Here is a 12,906-nt window from a genome sequence, read left to right as displayed (position 1 = left end):
ACATGCTCCACTTAAAGAAATCCCAATCCCTCCGAGCTACACGCTCTAGGGACCTTAACCTTGTCACCACAATAAACAGAACATGCTGGAGGGGGTAGATTCCTGTCCCAGAGACTTCCCATACTCTGGAACAGACTACCTATCTATGTCAAACAGAGCTCATCATTCGCACTCTTCAAGAAAAATCTTGATGATTGGATGGGAAATGGGAAATTCACCCCGGGGATCACTTCTGTGGCTCTGCTCGACAGGGGCATAGGAAAATATTTTTCTTGGGTGGCGAAAGCCAGGGTACATTTTTTGGCTAGGCTTGTATGGGCCCTAGGGCCAGTAGCCTAGTACCTACCTATGAACCTATGAACCTAAATATTTGTAAATAATTCACTTTATAGTTGCATTTTTAATACAAATATTAAGTTTGTTTAGTAGTTGTTAAAAATGTATGTTTGATGTCATGTAAAATATTATGGTCAGATCATTTTTAACTGGTATTTAAATGAAATATAATAGTGGCTTGTAGTTGTCTGTCTCCCATTCAGGGATTTGGTTTGTTAGTTTGTTTGATTACACCATGCTTCCCCAGAAAAGTTTTTTTGTTTTAAATAATAATTGAACTAATAAACAATGATATAGGTGATCTTATATCCCTGATAGCCATCAGTTCAGCTTTCTAAAATGCAGATCGTGCCTGTTCATCTAATCTGAGATCTTTGAAAGGGTTACTGAGGCCACAGATAAGGCCACTCTGCATACCTGGGCTGTAAAAAGGTGTTTAGTAATATCCTGTATGTTGGAATTATTGACAGACTCTCCCAACCCAGCATTAACCGATGCATAGTTCATCAGACGGGTAACTGGCTGTCTGACAGAATCCCTACAATTAAGTTTAAAAGCATTTGCTCTAGGCAGAAAAAAAAATATCCTGAGTGGTGTCCCACATGAGTTTGTCTAGTGCCCCCTCCACTTTGGTATATATTTCTCTGACATAAAATATGTTATCAAAGGACTATGGCTAACCAGTTTTGCAGGGATAGTAGAAAAGTTGAGACATGCATATATAAAAAGAGCAAGAGTGTTAAGAGCAAAAATGTGTTCAACAAACTAAATGCTACCTATGCAATATACATATATATATATATATATATATATATATATATATATATATATATATATATATATATATATATATATATATATATAAATCAAATCATCCTTTAGAATAAGCTCAGCTGGTGGCTTCCATGGTACAACAGAAGAATGTATGTGTCTGCCCATGTCAAAGCTAAAAGGGATAGTTACCCTGCCAGGAGTCAGCAATATATTTATGTACCCAGATACACACACATGTACACACACACACACACACACACACACACACACACACACACACACACACACACACACACACACACACACACACCTGCACATACACACCCATTAAATAAAGGATAAATTGACCAAGGTGAAATGCACCATTATTCAACTAGCTCAAGACAACACCACTGTTACTTGCCACACAGCTGACGTAGTGCTAGATACCATGACTATAAAATGCAACATGGGTGAGCTGGGTAGAGTTCTCCTATAGTGTACATGTGGACATCACTACCCTTCTTAGAGCCTTGATGGACAATCACGTCTGGAATAGCACAAGTCTACAGCCATTGGTACCTTTGGTACACTTAACAGGAATGGTTTCCAAGAGTACCTAAGAATAAAGGACATCCCATGATGGCATTTTTTTGCCTGTTTCTGTGCTAGTCCCTACTATGAACATCATCACCTGAAGTGATTGTTCACACATTCCTTGTACACACTGACTGAATCAGGTATCAACATCTGAGAAGGGTTAGAGATGAATGGCTGGCTATTAGATATACCTTTTTCTGGAGATGAATAATCTGACAGTGACCTCTTCAGCAAGCACTGCACATTAAACTAAGCTTTTATGAGACATCATAGATTTCAGTTCACATTCAGAAAAGAACATGAAACAAGTTTAATCTAAATGTTCATGTATTTATTTTTTTACAAACAGTATGACTAAAGTATATAAAACTTGTGGACTATGGAATGTAAAACAGATTCAGAAATATGTTTAACTAAAGTCCATCTGTTAAGGTTTTGGATGTGGGTAAATGTGTAGACATTTTGTGTTGCATCCCCTACATCCCTGATAAATATAAATAGTAACTCCAAGGTTGCAGAACAGTGGGGAAAGAGTATAGATCCGTTCTTAGTACAACTTCGGTTTTGTTGATATTTTTGAGTTTACATATTTTTTGTGTTTAGATATCTGCGAGTTTAGATAGCGTTTAAACATTAGTGTGTTTAGATCACTTTAAGTAAACCCATACTAAACGGTGTGTGTGTGTGTGTGTGTGTGTGTGTGTGTGTGTGTGTGTGTGTGTGTGTGTGTGTGTGTGTGTGTGTGTGTGTGTGTGTGTGTGTATATATATATATATATATATATATATGCATTACTCTCAGGTTAGACCGTGTTGGACATCAGGAAAGATAGCTATTGTTTGGAATATAGTATCTCCCATATTTTCTCTGGTATAATGAATCCTTCTGGAGCTATGTTGAATTTTGAGCTACAACAGTTTGACAGTGTGCCTCAGTGTTAGATTAGTTATTCTTAGTGATAATATTTGTGTGTGCTTTATGACATGTACTTTGCATGCCTACTTCAGTGCTGAGTGCAAAAATTCAACTTTTAGCAGGAATCATTTTCTGTGTCCTACTGTCATACTCTTTGTTAAATATAATGAATTATAGTACAATGTTATGGCTCAGAATGATGCATAGTGGAAATACTGAATGTTCTGTTAGTAAGTAATACAACTGATACATATTTTTCTACCTTGGATTCTTTCAAGGCTTATTCATTCTTTAAAAGCTATAACCTCTGAGATGATGTTGTATGGGGTGAGGGTTGATAATTGACTGCAACATGGTTTAGCTTACTTCTACTCTTTCATGCTTTACACTCTTCTGTTTTCAGTTTCTGCATGTTATTGTAGTGTTCCTTTCCTGGTCTTTAGTATTGTAGATGCATTACACTGTCCTTAGTTGTATGGGATGTAGTGATTGTGCTGCGAGCTGTTGGTGTGCATACTAAACATGAAGCTGATGAGGGCCCATGTAATAAGAACAAGATGTTCTTCGTCTCACATTGCTGCAGTCATAACCTGTGGGTAGTCCGCTGTCCTCGGTTGGCCCGAATACCAAAGAGCTAGGCTGGCGTCGGTCATTGTCGCCTAGAGCTGACGTCAGTACGTAGTAGTACTTAAGCGCATGACCAACGCCATATCCCCAGTCTTTCTTGCCACGTGGTCCGAAGCAGAAGCAGCGTTTGCAAGTGACGTTTGGTGTTCTGAAATTTTCATTTATCGAGTTTCAGACCGAAGACCAAGTTGGGCTAAGTACCCCGTTGGGGAAATTTTTGTCTTTTCTTGCCTCAGTTATCCGGATGTCAGAAAAAGTTAATAATTGTATTTCTTGTGGGAAACAGATACCTCATAGGGATTATCATTCTTTCTGTATTCCTTGCTTGGGGCCTGAGCACGATGTGGTTGGGTGTCGCTTTTGTGCTAGATTTAATAAGCGCACCATTAAATGAAGATTAGACTGTGCCAGGCTTGTTTTTGGTAAACGGTGTAACTATAACATGCCGTCAGATCCTCCGACACCCGCTACCGCTAAAAAGCGTAAGGATAAATCTTTGAGGTCTAAACCGGATGAGTTGTCCATTGCGGACGCCGGTTCTATGGAGCCTCCAGTTGAATCTGTGGATCCTGCCGAGGGTTCGGCTGAATCCCAGGGGGAACCTTTACTTTTGCAGGAGTTGGCCTCTCAGGAGTTAGGCCAGGCTGAGGGTGCTTCTCAGGTGTCTGTAGTTCCAGCTTTACAAAAGGTTATTAGGCCTTCTACTTCAGTGGCTAAAGGCCATGCTAAGGCCAAACCTTGTCCTGTTGGCCCTGGTCATAGTTCTAGCTCTCCAGCCCCTGTTCCTAAAAAACATATGTTGAAAATGGCAGAAGACTTGATTACTTTAATCAGGGGTTCTATGCCCCCCCCCAGAGAAGAGGCCTAGGTTGGAGGCAGATTTAGAGGGAATGGATCATTCCTCTGACTACTCTGAATCCTCAGCTGAAGAAATTCAGGATTTCCCTTCCTATTCAGATTCGGATGCAGAGGACTCCTGTCCGTCTGCTTCTCCTCCAGAGGATTTTTCTTTTTCTGAGACTTTACATTCCATGAGGGAGCATTTCAAGTGGGAAGGTCAAGATTTTTCAGATTCTCGGAAAAGGCTTAGGGAATTTTTGTTTCTGCCACAACATAGGCCCTTGGCTATTCCTCCTGTCTTAGATGTTGTTCAGGATGTTTTTTCTGAATCTTCCCTTAATCCTGATTCTTTGCCTCTGGCCCCTGTTAAGCCAGACAGGTATTACAGAGTTCCAGAAGCACACAAGTATTTGTACAAGAGTCCTAGAGCTGATCCGGAAACTATTATTCAAGGTCCGAAGGGTGTTAGGGCTTCTGTGGCTAAGAATCCAGTTCCTTTGGATAAGGATTCTAGAGCGTTGGATAGGTGGGGGAAAAAAGTGTACACCTCCTCTACGTTAGCTATGAGGGCTTTGAATTGCCAATTTCATATGCTGAAGTATCAGCATTTTTTGTTAGGCCAATTGAAGTCTAAGGTGGATGCTTTATCTGAGGGTATAGAGTGTAAGGAGCTCCAGGAGTTGGTTCATGCATCAGATCAAGTTGGCAAACATTCTTTGCAGTGTGGTTTCGATGCTCTTCAGGCTTCATCCAGGGTGGCTGCTACAGGTTCAGTTATTCGTATGCATGCCTGGCTTAAGGATCAAAATTTGTCAGAGCATGTTAAGGCTCGGATTTTGGATGCTCCTCTTCAATCTGAAGTACTTTTTGGCCCTCCTGTGGAATCTGTTTTGAAAAAGATGGAAGATAAGGCTAAGTCTATGCAGACGGTCAAGGATTTTTTGCAGGTGCAGCCCCCTAAGTTTAGTAGGAATTGGCCTGCTAGAGGATGGTCTTATCCTTCTTCAGATTATCAGTCTAAGGGCAGGTCTAGACGTGGTAGAGGCAGGGCTCACGCTCAGGATTCTTTCAGACCTAGAACTTGGAGTTCTCCGGCACAGTCTTCTGGTGAGGGCAGGGGTCAGCCCTTTCATAAGCAGACCCAATGACCTGTATCTTCCGCTGCCAGACTCTTCCTTACTGGCAGCTCCTCTAGGAGGAAAGTTGGGACTTTTCAAACAAAACTAGAATTTGATCACCCAGGACAAATGGGTGTTGGATATAATAAATCAAGGTTACAAGTTTTATTTTCACACTTTTCCTCCTTTCAAAGGCATGCCGGATGTGCCTCCTCAGCAAAGGCTGGAGGCTCAGGAGCAAATTTCTCTGCTTTTACAGATGGAGGCAATTCAGGTGGTCCCTCCATCAGAAGTAGGCCTAGGATTTTATTCCCGTCTATTCCTAGTGCCAAAGAAAGGAAACACTTGGAGGCCAATTCTGGATTTGTCCATTCTCAATACCTACTTAGACATTCCAAAGTTCAAGATGTTAACATTACAACAACTTCTGCCTATGCTAGGCAAAGATCACTGGATGGTAACCCTGGATCTCAAAGAGGCTTATCTTCACATCCCTATCAGGCCCAGTTGCAGGAGATTCCTGAGATTTCGGGCTGGTACTTCGCATTATCAGTTCTCTGCATTGCCCTTTGGTTTATCTACTGCGCCCAGGGTATTCACAAAAGTTCTGGCTCCTGTAATTGCTTTCTTCAGACAGAGAGGAATACAAATTTACCCTTATCTGGACGATTGCCTGATTCTTGCTCAAAACAAAGACATACTACTACAACATCTCCAGTATGTAATGGCAGTTTTAAGGTGCCTAGGGTATTCTGTGAACGAAATAAAGTCCAGTCTAGTACCCTCTCAGGACATGTGCTTTCTGGGTGTGAGACTGAATACAGCTTCTCAGATGGCATTTCTGACCCCGGACAAACAAAGAACTCTTCATCTATACTTCCAGCAGTTATCAGTAATGTCCAGGCTGACTGCAAGGACAGTCCTTCAAGCCTTGGGGTTCATGGCATCTTGCATTCTGGTACTTCCCAATGCCAAACTGCATATGAGGAAGCTACAATGGTATCTCAAAAGTGTGTGGACTCAACACTGCCACGGTTTGGACACTGTCATTCGGATTATATCTTGCATCCAGAAGGAATTCTTGTGGTGGGCTCAGGAATGCCACCTAAACAAGGGACTCTCTGTGACCCGACCAGAGGCGAGTCAGATCCTAACGACGGATGCCTCGGACTTGGCTTGGGGAGCACACTTCAATGGGAAATGGATACAAGACATGTGGCCTCCCAAACTACTACATTTGCATATCAACATGAAGGAGATGTTAGCAGTCCAATTTGCCTTGATGGCCTTCAAGGACCTACTTCAGCCGGGACAGGTGTTGATTCAAACAGACAACACAACAGTCATGTGGTACATCAACAAGCAGGGGGGAACCCATTCCTATCCTCTTTGCAGACAAGCAATGATTTTGTGGGAGACTGCTCTGAGTTTGCACATCAATCTTCAAGCACGGTTTCTGCCAGGAGCACAGAACTCCCTAGCAGATGTATTGAGCAGGCAAATGGTGGATCCCCACGAGTGGAAACTGGACCCTCAGGTATTCAAACAGTTGACCGTGGTTTGGGGAACTCCAGACGTAGATCTGTTCACTTCTCCACAAAATTTTCAACTACCAAAATTTTGCACAAAGATGTTCCACCCAGATGCTTGGAAAGTGGATGCTCTATCTTTCAGTTGGAACAACCTTCACGTTTATGCTTTTCCTCCTCTGCCTCTTCTCCCCAAGGTACTCTTGAAAGTCAGGCGGGACAAGCCTTGCATGATTCTAATAGCACCAGATTGGCCACGTCAGCATTGGTATCCCCTGCTGAGGAGTTTAATCCAGGAGCCTCCTTGGCCTCTGCCACAGGTTCCTCATTTGTTGTCCCAGTCAAACAATCATTTTCTCAATGTTCAGGTGCAGTCCCTCCATCTGGCAGCCTGGCGTATTCTGTGATGGAGCCGGTGGGGTCTCAGCTTCCTCAACAGGTTTTGGATGTCATTTTGGAAGCCAGGCGGCCTAGCACTAGAAATGTTTATGCTGATAAATGGAAGAGATTTTTTCTTTGGAGCACTGCAAAGGGTTTTGATGTTTCAGTGCCTAATTTGAGTTTTGCACTACAGTATCTTACTGAATTACTGGACAAGGGTTTGTCATTCTCTTCTGTGAAGGTTCATGCTGCAGCCATTTCTGCTCACTATGATTGTGACCCTCCTTTATTTTCTCATCCTTTGTTCAAACAATTTCTTAGAGGGGCAAAGAATATAAGACCCCCACGTAGAGCTCCTACTCCTTCCTGGGATCTCAATTTTGTTTTGGAGAAACTTACTTTGCCTCCTTTTGAACCTGCAGCTACGTCTGAACTGAAGTTTTTGTCTTGGAAGACTGCTTTTTTGTTGGCCATTACTTCTGCTAGGAGGGTATCCGAATTGCAGGCACTCATGGCAGTTGAACCCTTTTTGATATTTCATAAGGATAGAGTTTCTTTGTGAACTAACCCTACTTTTATGCCTAAAGTGATTTCTAATGTGGCCTTGAACCAGTCTATTCATTTGCCTACTTTTTATGCTGATCCCCAAAATAAAGGGGAAAAAGTCTTGCATTCTTTGGATATCCACAGGCAGTTACGTTACTATTTGAACAGAACTAAGGAGTTCAGACAGACTCAACAGTTATTTGTTTCTTTTGCTTTGAGTTCACAAGGGAAAGCTGTTTCAAAGCAGACTATTTCTAAGTGGATTGGTCATTGTATTGCTTTTTGTTATTCTCATCATGGGAAGGATGTTCCTGCTGGGATCAGACCTCATTCTACTAGGGCTACTGCCACTTCTACTGCTTTTTTGAGGGGTGTAGCTACTAAAGATATTTTGGAGGCAGCTACTTGGAGTTCAGTACACACTTTTACTAAGCATTACCATCTCCCTCTTTATTCCAAGTCCAGGGCTGGGTTTGCCACTGCAGTTTTACAGGGCATGTTAGCAGCTCCTAATGCCTTGTAGTTTGCCAGCCTCCCTTTTCCTTTGCTTTGGGATTCTACCCACAGGTTATGACTGCAGCAATGTGAGACGAAGAACATAGTACAGTTTTGTACCTACCATAAATGTAGATGTTCGAGGATCCACATTGCTGCAGTCCAATTATCCCTCCCTCCTTCCCCTCTTTAGTTTGGGGTTGCTGGGTTTCTTTTTGGGATACTCTTTATTTCCACACTGGTGGTTGTTGGGCTTTTATTTTTTTTTTTAGCTCTGGCCTTTCATTTTTAGGCCTTCTGACATCTGGGGCAAGAAAGACTGAGGATATGGCGTCGGTCATGCGCTTAAGTACTACTACGTACTGACGTCAGCTCTAGGCGACAATGACCGACGCCAGCCTAGCTCTTTGGTATTCGGGCTGACCGAGGACAGCGGACTACCCACAGGTTATGACTGCAGCAATGTGGATCCTCGAACATCTACATTTATGGTAGGTACAAAACTGTACTTTAATCATACTACCTGGTATATAAATGTTATAAATGTTTTGTTCTTTGTCTGCTTTTTGTTATGCTTTTGTAAAGTTCCTTTTTTGAATGGTTTATCTGAGGTAGCACTTTAGTATTTTAATGTATGTTATATTTAGCAAGTTTTATATATATAAATACTAAAATAGTATTATTTAGTGGTGCTAGTATTTCAGTTAACTGCACAGGCATGAAAGTTTAGATTGATGAAATTCAGATTCTTATCATTTTTCAGTACCATGAAACATCACTTAAGATTTTTGCTTTAAATTTTGAATTAAATACCAGAAAGAAGGAGGAAATATTAGCTAAGATGTCATGTACTGTATTAGGTTTTTAGCTGTACGTAGTATGGGATTTTGGAATGATTTTATTAGAGCTAACAGTTATAATGGTGTCCCAGATTTTTGGTGGTGTGGGTTCTAAGTTAAATGTGTTGCAGATTTCTTAAGTACTTGTTTGTAACTTCATTTGATTGGTCTCTGGTGGTGTGTTTTGAATCTTTGTACTAATGGAATATTGCTGAGCTTTGGGAGCCCTTTTTTATTGCTTCCAGGCATAGTTCCTGCTCCGAATCAAGGGCCTTAGGTTATCAGTAATCCATGATACATAGATAGATTTTACTGGTCTTTCAGTTATGAATTACACTAACTTATAAAATGTAGATAGGACAGAGGTTTTGTCAGTTCAAGTATAAATTTCTAACCAATTGACTAATGATAGTTCAGTTTCCAATAGGCTGTTCCAAGCTAACTGGAAAAAAATATGATAATTTATATGTTCATAGGTTCATAGGGGTGTACTAGGTTAATAGCCCTGGAGCCTTTACAGGTCTAGCCCATAGAAGTGCCCTGGCATCATGCCGCCCAACATTAGTTCCCAGTGCCTCTATCAAGTATGTAGCATGTAGTAGTAGTAGTATTAAGAGATCATGTAGATTAGTCCAAAATGACAAAAAATACACCAAACCCACAGACATTGCCAACATCCTAGCTGACAGGTTCAGCGCAAACTCCCCCCCCTTCCCCACCAAAACGGCAAATATCTATCCCAGCAGAGTGCTGCCCCCCTGACATCTCAGATGCTCAGGTAAGAGCTGCCCTCTCCAAAGCAAAAAACACAGCATAAATGGGACCAGACAGTGTCCCGGGCTGCGTCCTACATGAACTCCAAGAAGAGCTAAACCCAAACATAAAACTACTGTTCAATCTTAGCCTTACTACAGGATATGTACCCAAAGAGTGGCGTACAGCAACAGTGATCCCTCTCCACAAAGGTGGTGCCTCAACGGATCCTGGAAACTATCGCCCCATAAGCCTGACTAGCTTGGTCTGCAAAGCTATGGAAAGGATCATCATGGATCTCATAAATAAAGATATTGGGGACCTACAGACACTGGATCCTACCCAGTTCGGCTTTGTTAAGGGCAGATCCTGCTTCTTAAACCTTTTTGATTTCTTTGAAACAGTCACCAAGGCCATTGACAAGGGGAAGGTGGTCCACACAGCCTACCTGGACCTCGCAAAAGCCTTCGATACAATACCCCACACGGGCATTATAGATAAGCTCACCAGCTTAAATATAAACCCCTATGTCACTAGATGGGTTGTAAACTGGCTCAAGGACAGAACCCACATGGTTAGAATTGCTGGAGCCATGTCAGACTCCAAACCAGTTACACAAGGCTCAGTCCTGGGACCTCTCTTGTTCGGTATATATTTCTCGAAGGTACAGGCCAACACGGAAGGACTGTGGCTGACCAAGTTCGCAGATGACTGCAAACTGGGCGCCATAATCGACTCTCCAGCTGACACAAGCATCCTACAAAAGGGCCTCATAGAAACAGACAACTGGTGCCAGAGCCATGGCCTCAAGCTAAATGCCAAAAAGTGTATAATCATCCCCTGCGGCAAAAACAAAGTGCCCACAAATTACCACATCGATGGTAATCCATTAAGTATGAAAAAACTAATTAGGGACCTGGGGACCCAAGTTGATAGCAATCTCTCATTCGACAACCACGTGGCCAAAGTGGTTAGAAAATCATTTTATATAGCCCACCTAATCATGAAGGGATTCACATCTAGATCAGGGGAGGTCATCGTGCCTCTTTACTCATCCCTCATGAGGCCCATAATTGAGTACAATGCTCCTTTTGGGATGTACCTTACCAGACACCTGCAACAACTGGAAAGACCCCAAAAGTACCTCACCAAGAGGATCAAAGGGCTCAAACAGATGCCATATGCTGCCCGGTTAAAGAAACTCCAGCTCTACTCAGTGGCATACCGCCTGCTCAGAGGCGATCTGTGCCTGACGTATAAAGCCATGTCCAACCCGGAATTAATGGACATGCTGCACCTCAGAAAATCCAAATCCCATCGAACCTCAACACTGAAATAAATAGGACATGCTGGAGGGACAGATTCATAACCCAGAGGCTCCCTTCACTCTGGAATAATATCCCAGTCAAGGTTAGGCAGAGTCCCTCATTGACTCTCTTCAAGAGGAATCTTGATGAGTCAATGGGAGATTGTAGATTTACTCTGGGAATCACTTCTGTGTCACTGTTAGACAGTTGCACAGTATACTAACCTCGAAAAAGGGCATAGCAAAATTCATTTTAAACTGGGTGGCGAAAGCCAAACACAGTCTGGCTAGGCTTGTAAATGCCCTAGGGCAGATAGCCTAGTATGAACCTATGAAACTATGAACCTATGAACCTATGTCTTAATACTATTTCATAGGTTCACAGTTACTAAGCTTGTGGTCCACCAAACCATTGAAGAGCCTAGCCTAATTTCCCAATTGTCCCAGTGCACTGTCTGATTAAGTGATGTGCTCGAGGTTACAAAGTAGGTAAATGCAGGCTGAGGGAATCAAACCATGGACCACAGGAAGCAGCTCATTAACAGATCATTAGAAAGAGCATTCAGAAAGGTTGAATTTCTGATCACTAAATCCCTTTTGTTGGATATGCATTTGCTTACGTTTAGTAAGAATGTCTAAGCTGGGTGTTGCCATAGTGGTTAAGGTGTTTACCTCATAGACACAAGGCAATGGTTTGATTCTCATCTTTGAAGGAAATTGGCTAGGCTTAAAATGGACAGTTACTCTAATGCTTTCCTATGACTGACATTAATAAAATGTTCACACGCAGAAACCACATAAACAAAGTATTCTAACTAAGGCTTATGTTTCCTCTTTTAAAAATATACAGTTCTACTTGTCATGGGATATCTTATCTAATTAACACTGATTTTAAATATTTATTGCTATGTTACATAAAATTATGATAAGTATTGCAGCTACACTAATATTTTTATAAATATTTGTGATTGTACTAATGACACAGTTGCTGCAATGTTGAAAGACCAGTTCACCTACCTGGTTAGCAAATGTAAACTAAATTAATAGCAAAAAAATACAATCTTTATCTCTCAAGATTCTTTCCAGACTAAATGTTTCACAGCATTATTATTATTATATTTTCCAGTTCTGGATATCTTAGAAGTTCCAACAATGCAATATACGTTTGCCCAAATTAAACACATCACATAGAATAACACTGTTTTATTTTTCTTTGCCCTGGATAAAGCTTAATCTCTTTATATTACAGGCCTTGCACTTTGCCTTTATCACATGCTGTTTAAGGAAAGTTAAGAGAGTACTGCCTCATTTTCCATAACATTTCTACTAAGCATTCTGGTTGGCTGAAGATATTTTCAGCTAGTCAATACATTCTAACACATTGTTGGTGTAAGTAAACATGTTTACATTATTTGCATTATTTCTTTGAAATGTCTTTTATAGATAATTTATTTAACAAAAGAAGATGGATGGTGTAGCATTTTTACAGCTCTGCCCTCCAAGACACACGCATACACACGCATATACACACACGCATACACACGCATACACACACACACACACACACACACACACACACACACACACACACACATATGTGCATATCATGCCTCTCAAAGTCAATGACAGGTTTTAAATATTGGACTTGTACACTTAGAAAGTTGATAGAAATCGTGTTTTGCATAAGTTTGCATTTTCAGAAGGATATGAAGTCTGAAATTCAAATGTATGTCATACCCCAACAAGAGGAACAAATGTACTAGATCTGGTCCTCACTAACATGTCATATAGATGCACTACCACAACTGTTGGACCCTCATTAGTTAAATCTGACCACAAATCAGTCACCTTCAAGCTGTAACACCAGA

Source organism: Protopterus annectens, chromosome 1.part1 (assembly GCF_019279795.1).
Source record: "Protopterus annectens isolate FY-2018-M chromosome 1.part1, PAN1.0, whole genome shotgun sequence".
NCBI lineage: Eukaryota > Metazoa > Chordata > Ceratodontiformes > Protopteridae > Protopterus > Protopterus annectens.
This window is presented reverse-complemented; position numbering follows the sequence as displayed.